Here is a 23,561-nt window from a genome sequence, read left to right as displayed (position 1 = left end):
GATAAAGTTGTCTTGAAGATCAACACTGTTTAAATAAACACTTAATTTCATTAGTCTCTACGGGTAAGCAACTTGTCCGTAATTTGTCAAATGACCATTCATACTTCAGTCACAGTCACACGTACTTCACAGTTACTCCGTCGGGTCTTTCATATCGTGAGACAATGACCGACAAGAGGCTTCAATAGTTGCGCCAGATGTTTGGCTACTTCATAAGTTGGTGGGTTTATTGTGTTCATTACTGAACGCAGTGGAACTCCCTTCTCCTTCATCTTTGGAAGTCAATTATTATTATTTGTTATTTATCGTATGGAAATACACATGCAATTTACAGCGCTATTTACGCAATACAAAAGAAATATTTACACATAAGAAAAGGAATGTACAAGAGTTATGGTCACCAATTGTATCACAAACTGATATCCAAAGAGTCTGTCAAATCCAGTGCTGTTGGTGAGGCGTTGATTATATCGTTCCAGCTTCCCCTAAAACATCTATTGGAACATTCCTCTACAATGTGTTCAACAGACTGTCCTGCTGCTCCACATTCACACAACGGGAAGTCTGAGAGTCCCAATTTGTACGCGAACGACTTAGTTCTTCCATGTCCACATCGGATGCTGTTGAGAACACACCAGGTAGTTGGATGCCTGGTATGCATGTAGGGTCTTGGAGGCCACGGCGAAGTATGCTAGTGTCGATTTTCCATGTCTCCTTTCACACATCTTCAATCTTGAATGGTTCGGGTCCTCGAGCTGTCCAGAACGGGTTTCTTGATTTGAGACGCGTGCAGGGTGGATTGAGGAGTATTTCCTGTGTGGGTAGCGTTTGGGAAAGGTTTACGTTAGTAATTTTTTCCCGTTTCGCGGGTCGCTGCTTCTTGTCGTCTCAAATGTTGTGGTTCAATGCTACTGAGAGCAGAAAGCCAAGGTAGTGGGGCTGATCTCAGGGTGCACGTTACAATTCTCATGGTGTCACTCAGCTACCTTAGTGGCATGCACACTCCTGTACCAGACAGGAGCGCAGTATTCAGCCACAGGATATACGAGAGACAAGGGCGCTGTACGGAGAGTGTCAGCCTGTACACATCAGGAAGTTCCAGCTGGTTTTCGGATAACGTTGTTCCTGGTCTTTAACTTTTCAGCTAGTGATGTGAGGTGAGTCCCGTACGTAAGTGACCTGTCCAGTGTGATTCCAAGATACTTAGGCTGAGGGTTGGTTTCAACTGATTTGTTACAGAAGGTGACATTTAGTGGCTGGTTTGCTAATCGGTTGTTGAGGTGGAAAGCTGTCACTACAGTTTTTGTAGGATTAGGGCACAATCACCAATTTCTGTAATAGTCACCAAGTACTCTTAAGGTCTTGCGTGAGCACATTGCCTCCCTCCTACAGGTGCTTGCTGTGATATGCAACGGCGGTATCGTCAACATAACAGAACTTCCTAGATATAGTTCCTGGCTTGTCACTTATCTACAGGTTGAACAATAGTGGGGCCAGGACAGGTGCTTGTGGTAGGCCGTTCTTACGTTTATAGGACTTGCTCGTTTTATCATGAACACAGACTCGGAAACATCGGTTTTTGAGCATGTTGTACAGCAGTGTTGTTAATCTTAAGCACGGAACAGTTCGCTTCGGCTTTAACATCAGTCCATCCAGCCACGCTGTGTCGTAAGAGCAGTTAGATCTACAAAGGCTAATGACGTTTTCAGCCCTTTCTGGAAACCACCGTCGATATATGAAGTGAGCGCCAATACTTGCTCACAGCATCTGCGGTTTTGCCTGAAGCATGCTTGGTAGGGAGGCACTTTGCTTTCAACTGTTTGGTAGATCCTACGGTAGATTAGCCGTTCCAGTAGTTCGTAGCAGACACTGAGAAGTGCAATTGGACGGTAGCTTGAGGGATCGTGTTTCGGATTTCCTGGTTTGAGGATTGCAAGTGTTTCTGCTATCTTAAAATCTGCCCGTACCTGACCCTTTACATCTGTAAAGAATCTCTGTAGTTATGTCCTTCCAGTTTTGTCAAGGTGGATGATAAATTCTGGAAACACTACATCTAGACCTGCTGCTTTCCTTTGCTTTAGGCATCTTACGGCTTTCTCAACTACGCTATCAATACAAGGAGAGCTTAAGGGTGATCGAGAGTGTCTTCTATAGTTTTGAGCTCTTCTTGTAACCTTTTTGTGCTGCTGCTGTCCAGGGGGACACTGTCCGCTAGTGACTTCATGTGTTATGCAACCCGTGATGGGGTGATCCGTGATTTCTGGCTGATTTTTGCTGTTGCTGCCCCATAGATGTCTGAGCAGGGACCATGCTTTGTGGCTTGAGTGGGTGAATTTCTTCAGCAGTGAGGAATTCAATCATATATAGCTGTTCTATACGCAAGTCCATATCATACCCCACTTGGGAACACTCCTCTACTGGTGCCAACTACTGCAGAAGGGTTCAAGCTTTAGCACTATTCGTGCGACATCTGGCGCGGTCATACAAAGTCACCACAGAGGAATAGGAGGCATTACTTTCGGAAAGACACTGGTATATCTTCAGTAGCTTAACGACACTCATTTGTCTACCAATTTAGCTGGTTTCTTGCATTGTGATATTGTTGTATTAAAGCTCTGACGACCGAGGCTCCTCCTAGTATTTGCTGCGCCATCAGTGAACTTCGGTAACTAGTAATTAGCAAGGAAAATTCTGCGTTTCGCCACGGAGCACCAGTGGTTCACCTATGAATCGATTGTTTAAGAAGACCTCTCCTCATGGCTCGCCTATCTCTCCCCACTCCAATGACTCACTCGTGTGTCATATGGTCGCTTCGTCAACAATGTTTACGTGAGAACCATCTTTCCACATGGTGCTACCCTACACTACAGCGCTGCGTAAAGCAGCGAATTAGCTGGAGATCCCAGTAAAATATCAAAACAAGAGGAACCTCAGAAATTCCAACGTCCTTTCAGAAAACGTGAAAGTGAAACAAAATTATTTTCAGATTTGACGAGACATGAACCAGTTACACGCCGCACTCGCCGCTTCGCGACTCCCCGTCTGTACACATTTTCAAAGCACTTTCTTTGTAATGTTCTCATACGTTCTGTGCTATTTTAATTAATTCATCTTTATTGTGAATGAGCGCACTGCAGGAGTAGTGAGTAGTCTTTGACTATGTATTTAAGTTTATCTGTAGTTCTCTTGCTCGTCAGCCCGTTGCACAGCGCTGGGGCATTCTTATTTGAGGCATAGTAATGAGCAGCTGAGTTTTTAGAGAAGGAGATTTGGGATTTGTGAATAAGAGAGAAATTATCTGGAATACTTTATCATGGAGATGAAAACTAATCTGTAAATATATATTATCGAGCATAATATGGAGAAGATTTTTGTGGGGAATTTTTTAAGTTAACAAATGCATGTGCAAGAATGAAATGTTTGTTTGTCAGAGCTGTTAATTGAAGGGAATCTTCATCCGTCAGATAACTAATAACATTCACATTTAGTCTTCATTTGATCTCTCTGTTTTCATTACTTCAAAATATAACGCAATTGGTTGGAATGTCTGTAATTTTTGTATTGAGAGAACTTTGTAAATGTTAGAGCCTTCTTATATTGCCTAGTCGTTTTTGGTAATAAACAGAGTTTAATTTTTCAAGTTCGTCTTTCTTAAAAGTAAAAGCCTTTTCCTTCAATTTTAGTTACATTTTGAATTTTTTATCCTGTGTGCATTGCACCTTACCCAACACTAAGCTACAGATTGTTTCTGACAAGCAAAAAACAAATTTTGTAGTCAATAGTTTATTCCTTCTTTAGCCACTGCGAGGTCGGGCCAGGCCGCTTTTTCTGCAAATACGAGTGAGGGGGGTGGGGGAGAAAGGTTAGTAAACAATGGCCTGTGGCGGCTGCTCAGAGGGGCCGATTTGTGCCACAGCTCTGTCCATTGGATTAGGCATGAAGCAACCACGAGCGCAACTCTCTAACTCTCTGGAGTCAGCATTAAACGTTTTACTGATATTTGACATCTGGGTGTCGCTTGGCCAACGCCAGGTGTTACTATCGTTTTCAGTGGTTCTCCAAATCTGATGTTTTTTTCGCACTTCATTTGCTGCTGCTTCTGGAATACCTTCCCCTAAAGTTGTGTTTCTTTTTTTTGGGGATAGTTGTCCTTTGCATTTCTTCCTTTTAAGGTTTACGCAACGGCAGTAAGTCACTTCTTGCTTGTTTGTCTAGTTCTCTATATACTGGCGCCCCTTGCAAATCAGTAAAGACTTCCCTTTGATGGTCTCGCTGAATTCCATTATCTGACTAATAGTAGCAGTATCGTTGCATTGCCTCTTTCTGCCGCTAGGACGACCACAATGCGACGGAACGGCTGCGATCAGTTTAACAACGATCCTGCATCGGCGGTGACGAGGAAGACAATCTCACAGATAAACAACTCAGGAATGGACAAGGATATGTTTAGAGGGTTGTAGGCCAGGGAACCGGTACCACCACGCCTCTACGGACTTCCAACCCAGGAAACACAGATAAACACCCGAGCCTTAATAACCGGATATAAAATAGTAAGCATTATGCCCTCCGACACCTATGGATCAATGATGTACGTTCGTCAAGACATAAAAGAATATACGATGACTACAGGCTACCAGGAAGAGAACACTGCTACCTAACAGGAATTACAATTACAGCATTATACAAACCACCTAATGGCACGTGGAAAAATCCTTACCAGACGTACCTCATCCTGGAATTTATATATAGGACTTTAATAGCCACCATGAAATGTGGTGCTACAGAACAAATGATCCGAACGGAGAAGCTCTCACAGCTTGGATCGAAAATCAAAGCCACCATCTCTCATACGCTTCAAAGGACTTGAAAACCTTTCACTCTGCCCGATAGCAGATTGATACAAACCCAGGTCTCTGCATTTTAGCAACTGATCAACAACACACCCCAGTACCCCACACAAAGAAGGTGTTATCAGGTTTCCCCAACTGGACGTCTTATGCCAAGGAAGTTGATGGACATCTCCTCTGGATCCCAGTGACATTTGAAAAAGGTACTCCAGTCTCTTGGAACTTCAACAAAGCCAACTGGACGTCTTATGCCATGGAAGTTGATGGACATCTCCGCTAGATCCCAGGGACGTTAGAAAAACGTACTCCAGTCTCTTAATAGCCACAGGAAAGAAAGATGGTTGACAATGTTGACAACTACCAAAGAACTGGATCGAAATCCGTCAATGCTTGCCGAAGGTGTGCGGAGACGGTGCAATAGATGTGGAGTAATGGGAGTCGATGGGTACGGCATTTTCAAGGTAGTGAAAAGGGTCTGGATGCATGACAAGCCACGTCCCGGTCGACCCTGCACAGTTGTCATTACTCGCTAGTAAGAACGTCTTGATCAACTCATCCGTGCTGATCGGCGGATAACGACCAGAGAATTGTGTGGAAAGCTGAATGTTGGCAGTGCCTTGAAAACAATGTTGGAACATCTTGGTTATCGCAATGAAGCGAATGGAATCTGTTGGACTAATATAAAGCTGATGGTGACAAATTTCTGAATAGCGTCGTGACCGGAGGTGAGGAGTTGTATCACCACTACGAGCCGGGATCCAAAAGACAGTCCATGGAACGATACATGCGGATACTCAGTCAAAGAAGAAATTCAATACACAGCCGTCTGCAAAGTGATGTGCACAGTCTTCTGGGATAGCCAAGGAATAGTTCTTTTGGATGTCCTGGAGCCTGAAGGAACTGTCAGTTCAGCACACTGCAAGACGACACTGACTAAGCTGAAAGCTCGAAGAAGACAAACTTTCCACCTGCAGCATGATAATGCCAGACCCCCATGCCTGTTTTGCTACCACGCAATTCATTGTAAAATTCGGCAGGACTGTCTTACCATATCCACTGTACAGTCCCAATTTAGCGCCTTCAGACATCCATCTCTTTGGGCCTCTGAAAGAAGGACTACGTGACGAACATTTTCAAGACTCGGATGCTGTAGTCAAAGCAGCAAGCAGGCTCTGGTTCCTCATTGGCTAGAGTGAAATCTGTAGCTGAAAGCTTTCTCTGATTAGCTGTACTTCTGTGATTTATGTATCTCCTGTAGTTTCCATGAATAAAAATAGGAGGCAACAACGACGCTCGTAGCTACGAAGTATGGAAGACATTTGGGCAGAACACTAGTCTAGCCAGTCGGCGACAGGATGAACTCAGAGCGTGATCTTCTGTGACTGTCGATTTTCCCGTGCTCTCGAACTTCATTAAGTTTTTGAGATGAATCGTTTCAGACAGTTTAATTGTAACTCGTTTACAATTTTTGCTAATAAATGCATCGTAATGGTATCACAGGAACTATTTGCAGTAAATTAACTACCGGGATGTCCACTTACAATCACAGATCGCCCGCTTGCATCTTCTAAAATGTCTAATGATATACAAAAACTACTTCGACGGACTACATCAATGAAACAGCAAGGACGAAATCCTACCCATAGATTCATTAAGATAAACCTGGAAAGGGCTAGCTTAACTATCGTAGCCTGGGACGGGAAGGCATGAGTAATTTTACTGTATGTACCTAAACCACTTTCTATGGACTTGTGGCTAAACTGAGAAACTTTGTGGAAATTTGGTACCGCGGAAGATCTTGCAACTTTCCTGTTAATTTAACAGAAGTGTGTTCTGTAATTTTATTTTATGTAAATGTAAGTGCACTCTGTGTAAGAAGTGAATTTGTTAGGTTCGTTTAATTTACAAGAGAGTTTTCACTACACTTAAGAATCACCATACACGTTTACTAAATACTGAAATGAACCAATTTTTATGTGTTTTGTAAGACTATTGTAAATTTCAGAATGATGAAACCATTTATAAAGAATCCTCATAGGGTATCAATTCTATTATGCAAGGTCCCTTTACAGGCCATAGGCAAATTAATGTGAACAATGGTAGTAATGGGATGGTTGTGTTTGATGGTCAGCAACGCAGGTAAGGCACGTGTCGCGCTGGGCTGTGAGTGTTCAGTAAGCACTAGGCAACAGTGGAGGTTGTTTACGAGTTGTACACACTTCGTATTTGCATTCAGAGGCCGAGGTGGACGCGCAATGAAAGACCTACCAATGTTCTAAAGAGGGGAGATTGTTGGCGCCCGATTAGCTGGAGCATCAGTAACCAAGACAGCCAATTTATTGAATGTTTCAAGAGTAACTGTTTCAACAGTCATGGCAGTCTACACAAAATATGGAAAGACATCATCATGTAAACGTAATAGTGGGTGCAATTCGAAACTAAATGACTGAGGTCGTCGAACGTTAACACGAATTGTGTCAAAACAACAAAAAACTACTTCGGCTAAAGTGGCTGCAGAGCTCAGTAGTCATCTTAGAGACCCATAATCTATCGACACTGACCGCCGAGAACTCCGTAAAGTTAATATTCACGGGCCAGCTGGTATACCGAAACCGTTAGTGACGACAACCAACGCAAAAAAGCGTGAAACATGGTGTCAGGAGAGTAAATCCTGAACGGCTGATCAGCGGAAACACGTCACATGGTCCGACGAGTCAACTTTTTCGTTATTACCAACATCGGACCGGGTTTACGTCTGGAGGACGCCATAAGAAGCCTACAATCCTGATTGCTCTGATTCCAACAGTTAAGCATGAGGTGGGACGGTGATGATGTGGACAGCCACACCATAGTATTCTGCTAGTACAATCATCACTCTCAAATACCGTGTTACAGCCAACGACTATGTGAACATTTTAGGTTATCAGGTGCACCCCATGATTCAAATGCTGTTCCCCAACAACGATATCATATTTCAGGAAGATAATGCACCCATTCACAAAGCAAGGATAGTACAGTCGTGGCATGAGGAACATGCAACTGAACTGCAGCGTCTTCCGTGGCCAGCTCAGTTCCCGGACTTGAACATTATCGAACCCTTGGGGTTGGTATTGGATTGCAGACTCCAGAGGAGATTTCTGCCTCCCAAGTCACTATAGCAGTCAGAGGTTCTGATCGAAGACTGGCATATCATTCCACTGGATACATACAATCACTGTATGCCAGTATTCAAAGAAGAATCGCAGCCGTATTACGGGCAAATGGGGGTTCAACTCCTTATTAATAATCCATTCCCAAGTACGTACATGTGTTCGCATTATTTTGCCTATCACCTGTATTTTTCTTCTTCTTTGGAAGCGCTAGAAGAGCTACAGCCTTCAGTGAGCCTTGGCTTCTTCGACAATTTTCCTACACATTTCTCGGTTATTTGCTGCTCTCCTCCACCCCCGCACTCCCATATTGGTGAGATCAACTATCACGTCGTGAACCCATCTTCTTCTAGGTCTCTCTTCTCGCTTAGGTGAATGGACCACATGCTTCATCATTTTCTTTGGAATTCCATCCTCTGCTATTCTCTCTACGTGTTCTAGCCTTCGGTTACGCTGTGATTTCACAAATGTTACAACGTCCCTATGTGGCGAAACAAGCACTGTATCATTGGAGAGATATAGAGGCGAGCGAGTGTGCCGGGACTCGCCCCAGTTCACTGCTAGTAGCACCACGTCACCACAACGCGTCTGTGCCTAGCACACAAGTATTGCACCATCATTTAAGAATCGAATTAAAAGTTAAAGTTGTTTTTCCAAACTTTGTTAGCATATGCTTTAGTCTTTAAATTGAAAACGGTCAAACCTCAGAATGATCAGGTCAATATATTTCCCTAAATACATCGTTTTAAGAAAAAAATAAGCGGCGCTAAAGAATAAAGCTAGAAATTCAAAAATGGTTCATAATGAGGAGATGTATATCAAAATTAACTGGCGCGAGTCTCAACGTGAATAAACAAATATTTTGATCAGAATCCGCTTTTTTAAGAAGAACTGAAGGCCCGAAATATTAGACCTAGAAATATGAAAATTTGTATGAAGTTTCAGATTCGTATACAAACATTAATTATGTAACCCCATCGAGCTACCTCTAATAGTTTTCGAGTAATTTGCAGAAAACTAAATTCGAACTAAAATTTCCTTATTTGTAGTAGATTAAGTATGTATTATATTGATGCTAAAAAGTTTTGGTTACAGCACATGATAAAACCTATTAAATAATAGAGTTATAACAAGTTTCAAGGCCTGGATGTATATAATAATAAACAGGAGATCTCTTAAAGTTGCAGTACAGAGGTCAGGCTGTACTGTCAGTTCCGTTCTGAAAATTCTAGATGGCAAAGTTTAAATGCAACTAGCTACAATTTTTTCTGTGGTTTTAACCAACTTAACTACATGCACACAAAAATTACGAAGATTCTAAATTAATATATAATAGTGTTATAAAATATTATGTGTCCGAGAAAGCGTCCGTTTAGTGGCTGCTACCTTGAGCATAGGGCAGATGATAGTCCATGTTCCCTTGGCCGTCCGCGGAGCCACATATACAGGGTGGTCCAATGATAGTGACCGGGCCAAGTATCTCACAAAATAAGCATCAAACGAAAAAATTACAAAGAACGAAACTCGTCTAGCTTGAAGGGGGAAACCAGATGGCGCTATGGTTGGCCCGCTAGATGGCGCTGCCATAAGTCATATTTGGCCCGGTCACGATCAGTGGACCACCCTGTATAAAGAAGGTTCGAAAGGCAAGGTGAGGTTTCACTTCGCACCCAGCCACTTTACGTCCTCGTCAGTCAAATGCAGGAGTGCGCGCTGCCTCGGATGACAACAGAGACAGGCTTTTACAAAACGCTCATTTTCAGTAGTAATAGAAAGTGAAATCGCGAGGACTGTACACCATCCTGGATTGCTCAGGTTCCGTACAAGTAACTGCCAGTGTGCTGCCCGTAATGTTAACAAACAGATGTGTCAAGTGGTGACAATTATTTTCTACTCTTGTGGCGAGCATTTAATTTTGATTATCAGTAGCCAGGGCGAAAGACAATTTTGTAGGAGCTTAACCTAGACGTTGCCTCTGAACTACTGATAGTGCTGTTTAGGGTAGAAGGACTTAGTGTTAGTATGAACATAATGAATATTACAATGTTGTGCGTGTGAAACTTTACCAAATATATGTATCAAATAGAACTCAAAATCTTCATTTATAATCATAGTCCTGATCCCGATGAGCCAATCGAGAATAGAAACATTTTTTAGTGGGCTAGACAAGAATGTGGACTTGCAGACTGGGAACTATGGTCGGTATGTTCTCCATTGCTTTCTGGCTGCTACAGATCTAGTTTCCAGGCACTCGTAAATGACAGAAAATAATATTATAATATTTCAAATATTTTCTCCAATTACTTATAACTGATTATCATTATTAATATTTAACCTGCTTCCACACATCTGCCTTGTATTAATACTTGTGTTTGGCGTTGTAGCGTATTCTCCACCCTTCTGCCTCCCTTATAGTTCCATTGATTTTGCGTAATGTTTTCCGCTCAAAGGTTCTTAGTGCTTTTTGGTCGTGTCATTTCAACGTCCATACCTCAGACCTATATGTGATAACTGGACGAACTATGGAGTTATAAACTAGTAGTATTGGTTTTCTTGTAACGAGGCTATTTCTGAAAAGTGGCATATTTGCAAAGTAAGCTCTGTTTCCTCTCGTTGTTTCACTTATAAACTTTCCAATACTGTTGTCATTTGTTATTACTACTCCCAAGTTGTTAAAAGAGGACACTCCTTTGATGTTGAAGTCTTTAGGGGTTCTTTTGGCCTCAGTTTGTGACATTTCTATGTATTTCGTTTTCTTTTCGTTTACCATGAGGCTAATTTTTAATGCTTCTGTTTCCATTGACCAGTATGTTTCTTGGAGTGTATTGTTATTTCTTACTCCTATAGCAATGTCATCAGCGCATGTACATATAAATGTGGTGCCTCCTTGTTGATTTTATTTACAACACTATGCAGGGCTATATTGAACAGGACAGTGGAGAGACCATCACCTTGATTCACACCTTTGTTAAACTCAAAGCTTTCACTTGTTCTGCTAAGGACTTTTACTTTTGCTCTTGTCTCTGTTATTGTCATTCTGATTAATATTATTACTTTATCATGTATGCCAACTTCTTCCAGTATTCTGCATAGTTCTTGCCGGTTTGTGCTCTCAAAGGCTTGTTTGAAGCTGATGAATAGGAAATACAGATATATATCATATTCATAGAACTTTTCCCTCAGTTGTCTTATCACAATCATTTGGTCAGTTCTTCCTCTGTCTGGTCTGAAGCCACACTAATATTACCCTTGTATGTTTTCTGTACCCTTTTGTTTAATATATTTGTGATGAAAGGGTACAGTACCGCCCGACACTGAAAATAGGTACAACATACTTCATTATTTTTGTTAGAACAACACATTTTTTTTGTAAAATAACTCAATTTCAATTAATACAGCGAAGCCGGATACCAGTGTGGGAAAGAATGACAATTTATGTATTTAATTGATCACATGTGCACCCCCACAAAATAAATCCCTACATCCAGTTTGGTGAGATCTGTGAAATGAATGAATGTATGGTTGTCTGCTAACCGCAAATAGTGAATGTGAATATATGATCATCTTTGAGACGATCCTTTGGCCACCTTTGGTGGAACCAAAGAGATAAAACTTACCGGAGCTTTGAGCGCCTGAAATGTGGCTGACCAATATGGTAGCATGGTCTTCCCCCACCTCGACAGAGGTGCGAGATGACCTGAAGAACAGCCATGTTTCAGCACTCTGCCGCTGGATCTTGTGCTGTTAAGACCTGTCTTGGGTGTGCTCCATAAAGACAAAAAGAGTGGAGACAAGGTATGCATGTGGAATATTCAAGAGTAGTTTGAAATAATAATTTCTCTATTTCAGGAACGTTTGTGGGGAGAATTAAATGTCAGGCAGGTAATATTAATGGGATCGTAGTAATCTTCGGAAGTGACCAACGGTCACAATGAAACCACGTGTAGCAATAAGTTGAAATACTTCCGTGTGCTTAAGTTTAGCTGAATTACTAGCGTGTGTACTATAAGTTGAAATATTTAAGAAATAGCGTGTGCAGGACTTGAAATTAGAGGCGAGTACTTCCACGTGGTGAGTACTGTGTGAGTCTCAATCTGTGTATGAGACAAAGGATAAAGAGAAGTACTCGTCCATGGTATCAGTTGAGGACTGGTGTGTGTGATGAATATGTTCTTAATATTACTTTGTGAGATATGTTTCCGTGTGACGCTTCATTCAAACTATAATACTCTGAGAGAGAAACAAGGTGAGTCAGCCGTCTATCCACCAACGCCACTTGGCTTGCATTGCACAGGAAGACGGGCATATATCTCCAGAGTTCATAGTAGGAAAGTAGAATTACGGAGTGGGGCAGTGTCGTGTGAAACTGGGATAAATATTAATTGAAGTCTGAAAGCTGAGAGTGATAACGTTGTGACTAGTCCCTGTGTTGTATTTCATGTTGTAGTGTGGTGTATGTCATGTAATTTAAGTATGTGTGGTTTGCATGGGAGAGTAGCAAGGTAGTTTCAGAGGTAGTGGGTTATGCGTGTTCCTTTTGTACCGCTCGGTCTGGAGGAAAGTTTCGAGATGATGATTGTGAGAGTCGAATTGTGAGAAATAATAAAAGATCCACCATCCTATCCAGAAAGTGCACTGTAGCGTTAAATAATTACGAGACCATAAAGTAGAGAATCACCAGTGTTAAGCCATGCCCACTGGGCGGAATTTCTCATGTGTTATTGTTGTAGGTTATAGAATTTGTGTGTTTAGGTTATAGAATTTATCGGAATAAATAAGATTGTGAAAAGAAAAAGATTGGTGGCCTTTTCCTTCGAATTGTATGTTGTCATGATATCCAGAATTTATAATGTGTGCGCCACTCATATTCAGTGCGATGGCCACGTGTTGATAAAAGCCGTTAAATAAAAAGGAAAGAAAATGTGGTATTGCCAGTGCGTAGTGAACAGTCAGAGTTCTGTAAATTGCTGATAGTCAGATGCGTGTTTCCGTTGCGTATTATTCATACAGGAGGATAATTTGTAACTAAATTGTGAGTACGAGAGTTCATGTAACTCGATAAATAAGAATGAATCCACTCGCTTGGCAGACCACTCATCTTGCAGGCCTGACTGCTTGATGCCACAGTATGAGCAAGGCACGTGGGTGCCTCTCAGTGAATATTCGATAAGTTGTGTTTAGGAGGGTTATATCTCTATAGTTTTCACATGTCGTTCTAACCCCTGTCTCATAAATGGGGATTATTATTCCAGTTTTCCAGTTATTATACATAGTTTCTGTTTCTCATATACCTGATATTAATGCGTGCAGTTCTTTTGTTACAGCCTCTCCACCAGTTTCCGTTAATTCAGGGATTATGCTGTCTTCCCCAGGGGCTCGATTGTTTCTCGTCCTGTGCACAGCCTGGGAGACCTCTTGTAGTATTGGATCTCTTGCCTCATTGGCATCGTTGTCTACTTCCAGCTCCAATCTTTCCTCCTCTGCAGCTGTCTCTTCATTCTCTAGGCTGGTGTTGAATGTATCTTTGAAATAACCTGCACACCTTCCCACTATCTGTTCTTCTTCCTTTATCATTTTCCCGTAGATAATGGAATATGCCCTAATCTTTGTCTCGAATGTGCTCTTTATTTTGCATACAGCATGAGAGAAATTTATTATTTCAGTTCGTTCCTTTAACTCTTCTATTTCTTCAAATTTCTTCTTAGTCTCCTCTTGTTTCCTTTCTGTTGCACAGTCTGTTACCTCTTTTTCTCAATTCTCTATTCTGTTCCACATCATTTCTGCTTTCCCTCTGTAGCACTTTTATTCTTTCCCTGTCCTTTTCCTCTATTGCTGACGAGCAATCTTCGTCAACCTTTCCTGGGCTTTTCTGTTCTTTCTTATGCCTGTTATTTTTCATGTAGCACATTTTATGGCATTTTCAATCCTGCTCCATGATTCGTCTACTCCTACTACAGTCTCCTCGTTTCTCAGATTTCTGCTTATTGTTACTAAGTATTTTTTTTTTTTTTACTTCATCAGGGATTTTCAGCTTTTCAGTATTCCACTCTATCTTCTTCTCTATTCTATTTCCATTTGTTATGGACAGTTTCTCTCTCAAGACTTATTTTACCACAAAGTGGTCTGAGCCACAGTTTGATCTACTACAGTCTCCTCATTGCTCAGATTTCTGCTTATTGAAACTTGGTATTTTTTTTTTTTTTTACTACATCAGGGATTTTTAGCTTTTCAGTATTCCACTCCATCTCCCTCTCTATTCTATTTCCATTTGTTAAGGACAGTTTGTAACCTCCCCCTCACTTATCGACCTTAATGACAGTGAAAAATTAAACCGCGTGTACCTAATGGAAATTTGGGAAAAGAAATCGTCACCGAAGTTAATCTGTCGGTAAAGAGGGGGGAAAGGGTTACATTTAAATGAAAAGGAAAAATGCAAATGAAACTGGTGGAAATTAATTTTGAAAAGGAGTAAAGTTAATAAAGAAAGTAAATGTGCGGCCATTACGTTAACAATTAACTAGCCTGAAACTTAAAACAGCGTCTAAGTACATCGGCAATGACTAGTAAATCACATATTTATGAAATCTTACAGCTAGTTACAAAATCATATTTACATTCCTTAATCTACTGTGACTCAGCTGAAAACTTAAACTAGCAGCTTGGATTTTTCAATTGATTAATAATCACTCTCTCTTAAGTCATTTAGTAAAAATTAATTACTTATTAGTTACAACTTCTTTAATGTCCTCTTGGTCAGGCAAATGCATGGCAACATAGCAAATCCTTTAAATCTTACACTCTATATTTACATACTGTACAAATTACCCATTCTGTGGTATTAATCAATCCTTGGATGGTACAATTTCAAGTCTACAATATTCCGTATACCTAATAGTTTTCCAGAGCTTGGATATTCTAAGCAATAAGCATTTGTGTGAGGTATACCAATGACTTTATATGGTCCATTATAAACAAACTTAAATTTAGAGATTTCATTGTCTATCTCGCTCGATTTCTCGTGAGCTTTTAAAGTACTAAGTCTCTGATTGCAAACTTAGCAAAGCGCGCTTTAGCGTCATGACGACGTATGCGAGCATCGGCTTTTAGCTTCATTATTTCTCGCAAACGATCTTTTTTCACACCAATACTAATGTCAATCCGTGGAGGGAATTTGATTATCTCTTCCACTAAACTTTTACTTCTGTCATCTAACAGGATATCCTCTGGAGAAAATCCCGTAGATTCATGTCTCAAGGTGTTCATAATTCTCTCAAATTCTGCTACATATTTGCCACATTCCCTATGGTTGTGATGGCAATAGGTACGGCAAAGTCGGCCTAGCTCGCGCATATACCTCTCAGCGGGATTTCCAGCCGGACAGTAAGCTGAAATATGGATCATTTCGACCCCATTATTTGCCATGCCTTCATTCCACAACTTAGAAGTAAGTTGTGCCCCACTGTCTGATAGAATCGCCTTGGGCTTACCAATATGAACAAAATAATCGTTCACAAGCTTGCTATAGACCGCTTTGGCTGTAGCTTTCTTAATCGGGTATAGTTTGATGAACTTCTAGCACTACTAAAATGGAGGCAAAGTTTCCTGATGACTTGGGCAAATGTCCGTACAAGTTCACGCACAGTAATTCAAAGGAGTCGTTAGGCCTTATACTTTGCATGGGACCACGACTCGTACAGTTGGTAACCTTCACCTTTTGACACAAATCGCAAGTTTTCACTCTGTCAGTAACGCGTTTTAACATGTTGTTAAAATGTACTACTTCACTCAGCTTTTCCGTGCATTTCTTTGGTCCACAGTGACCATACGCCAGATGGTAGTAGTCTATTGCTTCCGTGACGTATTTGGTGGGCCAGCATGCCCGCCAAATATTACTGTCTTCACCCTTACGTATATACAAGATATGATCGTATATCTTGTAATACTTCCTTAATTTCTCTCCTTCTGGACTCCTTTCGTCATATCGGGTTTTCACCATATTTAAACAACCGTCCTCGTTCTGATGACGAAGTAGATTCTTACAGATGTTCACTATTAATTTGTGTCCCTCAATGTCTTTAAAATAGTATAATTCGACCACTCCATCTGCCTCATCTTTCAATACATCTTGATTAGACTCGGGCAACCGCGATAGTGCCTCCGCTACGCAATTGTCGGTCCCTTTTACGTAACAGATGTGATAGTTAAATTGCTGTAAATACAGCGACCACCTAGTCAGTCTTTCGTGAAGTAGTTTACAATCCTTCAGATAAGTGAGCGCCTTATGGTCCGTATGAATAATCACCTGACGGGCCGGTCCCATAGGTAACCCTTGAACTTCTTAAATCCCCACACGATAGCGAGACACTCTTTCTCAGAAATCGTGTAGTTTCGCTCACTTTTTGATAAAGTTCGACTCGCGAACGCTATCGTCCGGTGTTCCTTATCCTCTCCTTTACCAACTTCTTACAACAGCTCTACCCCCACCCCGTAACTCGACGAATCCGTTCCCAGATGGAAGGGTAGCGATAAATCAGGATGAAATAGTTTGTTAGATCTTAACAACTCGTCTTTTAATCTCTCGAAAGCAGCCTGACATCCGTCAGTCCACACAAACGGAACATTTTTGCGTAAGAGGTTATTCAAATTTTCATCATTAAACACTTGTCCTTTTACAAATTTACGGTAAAATCCTGTGAGCCCTAGAAAACTTTTTAACTGTTTCCTAGACTTGGGTGGAGGACAATTCCTTATTGCCTCTAGTTTCTCTGGGTCCTTCGTAATACCAGCAGTGGTAATTACATGCCCTAAAAATTTCAGTTCCTGCTTCACAAATTCGCATTTCTTTAGCTTTAGAGTCATTCCGCCACGGCGCAATGCTCTAAAAACTTCATCTAACAGGTCACAATGGTCAAGCCAAGTGGCATTGGCCAACAATAGGTCGTCAACATATACAGTTAGTCTTGAACTAAAAGCCGGTCCTAGCACTTTATCTAGGGCCATGATGAATACGGACACAGATATATTAAATCCAAACGGCAGTACTCTATACTGATAGCACCTGCCCGCAAACAAGAAGGCGGTGTATGGCCTAGATTCTTCGTCGAGTTCTATTAGCCAGTAACTAGCCGTCAGATCGAGGTTAGACATGAACTTAACGCCATGAAAACGTAGCAAAATCTCCTCCATACTCTTTGGTCTGTCTGTTTCGCGTTGAACGACCCTATTCAACGTGCGTGCGTCAATCACAATACGCACACTACCATCCCGTTTTGCTACAATGACCAAACCGTTATTGTATGGACTCGTACTTCTTTCAATCACTCCCCATTCGATCATCTTATCTATCTCCCGTTGCACTGCTTCCTTCTTGGACAGCGGTATAGCATACGGTCTCACGAAGAATGGTTCGTGCGGAATTACATGCAACTTGCATTTATATCCTTCCACAAGTCCCGGCTTGTCTGAAAACACACTCTTTTTCCTCATCATCACTTCATACAGGCCTCGTCTGTGTTCGTGTGTTACGTTTGACACGCCGTCTACAGTACTTTCCAATTCACTTTCTACACTATTGTCAATGCCGAGATTCCTCACATTACAGTAGTTCAGATTCATACCTACGTCAATACCATCCGGCCAGTTAACAATGTGTATAGGCTGGTATTGCCTATGCACACCGTCTCCTGCCTCGTCAAAAATAACTACTATTGTTTTATCTTGTGATGTACATGTCAAAGTTTTGCTTTCGCAATTAATCACTGCACGGTACTTTAATAGCCAATCTAACCCGATAATTACTTCCGTAGTTAAGTCTGGCACGACGACAAATTCTTGTTCAAATCGTGCCCCACATATCTCGAAGTTGACAAAAATCTGTTTTGTGACCGGTTTACTGGCCTTCCCAGTAGCACCGATAATTTTCACTCCTGTTACTGGCATAACTACGATACCAGGTCTGTCTTTCAGTAACTCAAATATTTTCCCAGATACAGCATTCAATTCTGCACCGGTGTCAAACAACACGTTTAGTTGTAGGTCGTGCATATTAACAGACACTACTATCTATCTACACTTGTCCTCGACTGTTTCTTTATTTTCCCACAGTAAATCCTCGTTTATATCCAGGTCATTACAGAAAAAAACATCCGGCTTTGATCCTAAATCCGGCTTATCTGGTGGCCTTTTCAGCCTCTGTTCACATACAGTTTTAATTTCAACACGTTTGTCCTGAGGCTTCGTCTCTAGCTTCGCCTCCAATACCGAAACCTTTTCCTGTAACTCGTCAACTAGTGAGTGTTGCTTTGCTATCAATTCACTAATTGTCACCTTCGTTGATTCCTCTTTGGTCAGATTGATCTCATCTGCCAATCTACCTGGAGGAATGTGCCCAGTAGTACCTGCAATTACTTCCTCTGGATCTGCGCAACCCACACTGCTACCGTCTGACCGTATAACGTCAGCTCTAACCTCATACACGCTGTAATCTACGTGCTATTCTACCAATCGTGTCCGGCTATCACTAAAATTCTCGTAATCTTTCTCCTCAATACTTTCGCAATGTTTAAACTGGAGTTTTGCGTCGGATGAGTCGGCCACTTCTAACACTATAACTTTCGGTAAAGTCTGCCGGTCAGGGCCAGAACTTTCCGTTACTACTTCAACATCCAACTCCTGCGGGACGAAACACGACGAATCTTGCTCGTGCTCCCCATTAACATCAACTATTTCTGGTAAAGTCTGCCGGTTAGGGCCAGAACTTTCAATCACTTCACAAACACTATCTTCCTGCGGGACGAGACGCGGCAAATCTCCCGTACAGGCCCCTATAATCTCTTGGTTCGTCGTATAAGCGACCGAACTGCCTTAACCAGACCTCACCCCTCTCTGCATCCCCTCGCTCGATGACGGACGTGTTATCCGACATCTGATCTTCTCTCAACAATTGCGAATCATTCTTAAACCCAATCTCCAGTTCCGCTGTAGGTGTTACAGCTGCCACTTTATAATCGATTTCCGGAACACTACTTAAATTGTTCTCACTGACAGTGAATGTATTTTCTACTGCCGTGTCTACAGCTGATCTATTACTCGTGGGCGCACTCCTTTCTCCTAACACTGGCACACTCTCCCGCCGTTGATTATTCCACGCGGAATTTTCATAACGACGACACCTGGGTTTTCTCCTGTTATTGGGCCACCAAAATTTCTCCACGCCCGGTCGGCGGCCCCTCACCGGCGCAGCTAATGGTTTCCCTGTCTCGTCCCAGCAGATACGCTCCCCAGATACTGCTGAGGCGGCTGGTCACACCCTCTGGCGTTATTACTATTCTGTGAATCCCGTATCACGCTAGTATGATACTGGTTTCCGTCATTCCTGTTATTATTTGCATTGTACCGATTGTTATTACGGTCCGAACCATTATTTTTATTGCTGCCATGGTTGCGGAATGCATTATTCCCATGGTTATCATTGTTGTGGTACCCGTTGTTGTTACCACGGCCTCTACCACTGTCGCGATTATTGCGCCAATTGTCCTCGTCCTCAACTCTTTCCAGGAAATCATTGATTGTCTTGTAATTGCTTCCTACGTATCGTTTTGTATCATCTGGAAGCTTCTTGTAGAGTTCCCAGACTATTTCGGTTTCCGTGCTGCGATCATGCAAATATTCCAACTTGCGGAACCAGCCCTCACAAAACTCCTTTATCGAGCCGCGTGTATTCGCATCAAAAGGCCTCGATACGACAAATTCGCTCCAGACACTTTGTTGTTTTTGCTCTGACCAGTATTCAGCCAGAAACAAATTTTTATACTCGTCGAAAGTCAGGTGCGTGATGTTCACGTTTAAGCCCCAATGCTTGGCATCGCCACCCAACACGTCAATAACCGCATTCATTTTTCTCTCATTAGTCCATGATCTGGGTAAAACTCTTTCACAATTTTTAATGAAATCCGTCGCGTGTATACTGCCTTTTTTCAAGGGGTCGAACCGCTCCTCTTTCGTCAACAATTCCGAACTATGTGCACAGATTGGCACATAGCTCTGTTTTTCGTCAAGTTTCCTTTCTAATTCCGACACTCTCGTAATTACTTGGCCAGTGGCTGTCGCAAGCGTTTCCACTTCCCTCTTTTTCTCTTCGCAGGTATTAGCCTGCTTCGTCACTTTGGTATCTACTTCGGATACTAAAGCCTTCCTGGGGTCAGATACATCACATGATCACACTGACAGAACCACAGGCACATAGACACAGGCAACAGAGCATGCACAATGTCGGCACTAGTACAGTGTATATCCACCTTTCGCAGCAATGCAGGCTGCTATTCTCCAATGGAGACGATCGTAGAGATGCTGGATGTAGTCCTGTGGAACGGCTTGCCATGCCATTTCCACCTGGCGCCTCAGTTGGACCAGCGTTCGTGCTGGACGTGCAGACCGCGTGAGACGACGCTTCATCCAGTCCTAAACATGCTCAATGGGGGACAGATCCGGAGATCTTGCTGGCCAGGGTAGTTGACTTACACCTTCTAGAGCACGTTGGGTGGCACGGGATACATGCGGACGTGCATTGTCCTGTTGGAACAGCAAGTTCCCTTGCCGGTCTAGGAATGGTAGAACGATGGGTTCGATGACGGTTTGGATGTACCGTGCACTATTCAGTGTCCCCTCGACGATCACCAGTGGTGTACGGCCAGTGTAGGAGATCGCTCCCCACACCATGATGCCGGGTGTTGGCCCTGTGTGCCTCGGTCGTATGCAGTCCTGATTGTGGCGCTCACCTGCACGGCGCCAAACACGCATACGACCATCATTGGCACCAAGGCAGAAGCGACTCTCATCGCTGAAGACAACACGTCTCCATTCGTCCCTCCATTCACGCCTGTCGTGACACCACTGGAGGCGGGCTGCACGATGTTGGGGCGTGAGCGGAAGACGGCCTAACGGTGTGCGGGACCGTAGCCCAGCTTCATGGAGACGGTTGCGAATGGTCCTCGCCGATACCCCAGGAGCAACAGTGTCCCTAATTTGCTGGGAAGTGGCGGTGCGGTCCCCTACGGCACTGCGTAGGATCCTACGGTCTTGGCGTGCATCCGTGCGTCGCTGCGGTCCGGTCCCAGGTCGACGGGCACGTGCACCTTCCGCCGACCACTGGCGACAACATCGATGTACTGTGGAGACCTCACGCCCCACGTGTTGAGCAATTCGGCGGTACGTCCACCCGGCCTCCCGCATGCCCACTATACGCCCTCGCTCAAAGTCCGTCAACTGCACATACGGTTCACGTCCACGCTGTCGCGGCATGCTACCAGTGTTAAAGACTGCGATGGAGCTCCGTATGCCACGGCAAACTGGCTGACACTGACGGCGGCGGTGCACAAATGCTGCGCAGCTAGCGCCATTCGACGGCCAACACCGCGGTTCCTGGTGTGTCCGCTGTGCCGTGCGTGTGATCATTGCTTGTACAGCCCTCTCGCAGTGTCCGGAGCAAGTATGGTGGGTCTGACACACCGGTGTCAATGTGTTCTTTTTTCCATTTCCAGGAGTGTATGTTCCCCCGTATTCGTCATCAAGGGCTACAGATTTGATTTTCGCTTCCGATTCCGAAACATTTTCTAATGTTTGGAATTCCATTTCTGCTCATTTTTGCGTTTCAGCGGTCACGTCTTTCATGTTAGCCGCCTGCCCCTGAACAATGGGTTCCGCGGTGCGTGTTTCCCACTGTTCGACCGATTGTTCCGTGTCCAGGTCAACCAAATTTTGGTAATTCTTGCCTTCACTCATTTTAATAATTTTCAATATAAATGCCAAGTCTCAAATATAATTATGATTACAACCACTACTTATTCTCGCTGACGTAACGGCCTGTTCGTAACCAGCACTTTGCTACGAGATTTGGACAATGCACAATTCGTGTCCAGAACAACCTCAAATTTGAAGATTGTCCTGTCACCAGGTCGCCACGTGTATCCTCCCCCTCACTTATAGACCTTAATGACAGTGAAAAATTAAACCGCGTGTACCTAATGGAAATTTGGGAAAAGCAATCGTCACCAAAGTTAATTTGTCGGTAAAGAGCGAGGAAAGGGTTACATCTAAACGAAAAGGAAAAATGCAAATGAAACTTGTGGAAATTAATTTTGAATAGGAGTACAGTTAATAAAGAAAGTAAATGTGCAGCCATTACGTTAACAATTAACTAGCGGTAATTAGATATTTGAGATTTGGGGGAAATTACGGTCGCCAGTCCTATGGACAATTACTATAGTAACTGAAAAAGAAAGGTTATTACACATATAACCAGCACTAGAAGCGGGGCAACTGAAGGTTGTCACGTGCAGTGTGAAAACTGAAAGTTTGTCAGAAGTATTAAATTTCGCTACACTCTGGCTTAATTTAGCAAAAGAATTAATAAAACCGGAAAATTGAAAGTTAAATTAGTGACTGAAATTAATACTGAGATTTGTTTCTGAAGCACTACGAAATTCAGTAAAATAAGGTTTCTCTTGTGCTACCTCAACAATCATTTCAAAAGCTACTTGAATCTACGCAATTTAGAAATAAGAGATTTAACTTTGAACTTAAATTAAATGATTCTGGACAATTAACAATAGTAACATTTAGTACGTACCAAGCTGAGCTGCAGTCACAGGTAAGCTAAAATATGGTAACAAAACTCGCACTCTTAATTTGTGCTTGTGTAATCTAAATATTGTAGCCAGCTATGAATACTTTAACTGAACTTTGAAATTAAAGCAGTGAAATCGAATGATATTACTTTAATGCTGGCGTTTGAATTTCAACGACACTCGGGTTCATTCCGGAAAAGGTAGGGACCCTGCTTGGTAATGCAATTGGGACAATGAGCAACAAAGGTTCATGCTACGTTGCTGTAATTTTGTGAGAAAAATTTAACAGTTTGAAAAGCTGAGGTCTGCCATACAGTTCTAAAACTTTACGTGCTACCAATGTTTCTTGTTGGTTGATTGAAGGTTTGAAGTCGTCGATCGAAGAGGTGGCGACAGTCACTCATTGTCGGCCGTCGCTGTTGCAGAAGCTTCTCGACACGGTCTCCAGCCGAAACTGGCTCTTGATGTGTGCCAGCTAATGCTCCCGTCCGCGACACCATGTCAGAAACTAGCACAGCAAGTCGAGCGCAATTACATGCTGCACTACTCCAGCCAGACTCCCTCTCTGCCCGCGCTCTACGCGGCAGAGTTAACACTACCAAAGATCCTAAACACTTTGCTTCTCCACACGACCTATCGATGTATTCGTTCGATAGCGTAGTTTTCCATAGGCCAGACCCAGCGTATAAATACAAATAATATTCACAACACAAACCAATTATAAATCTACATAAATGCACATATATACAAATAGTAAAACAACTACAATATACAAAGACACAGAAATGTTATATCTTCAGGTAACAAAATAAGGAAAAAAATTTATAGTACAATAGATGGATATAGGAGGATATGCATTTCCGGTGTTACAAGTTTCTCTCTCAAGACTGATTTTACCACAAAGTGGTCTGAGCCACAGTTTGATCTTCTGCAGCTCTGTA

The sequence above is a fragment of the Schistocerca americana genome, chromosome 8 (genome assembly GCF_021461395.2).
Source record: "Schistocerca americana isolate TAMUIC-IGC-003095 chromosome 8, iqSchAmer2.1, whole genome shotgun sequence".
NCBI classification, from domain to species: Eukaryota; Metazoa; Arthropoda; class Insecta; order Orthoptera; family Acrididae; genus Schistocerca; species Schistocerca americana.
Note: the sequence above shows the minus strand (reverse complement) of the source record.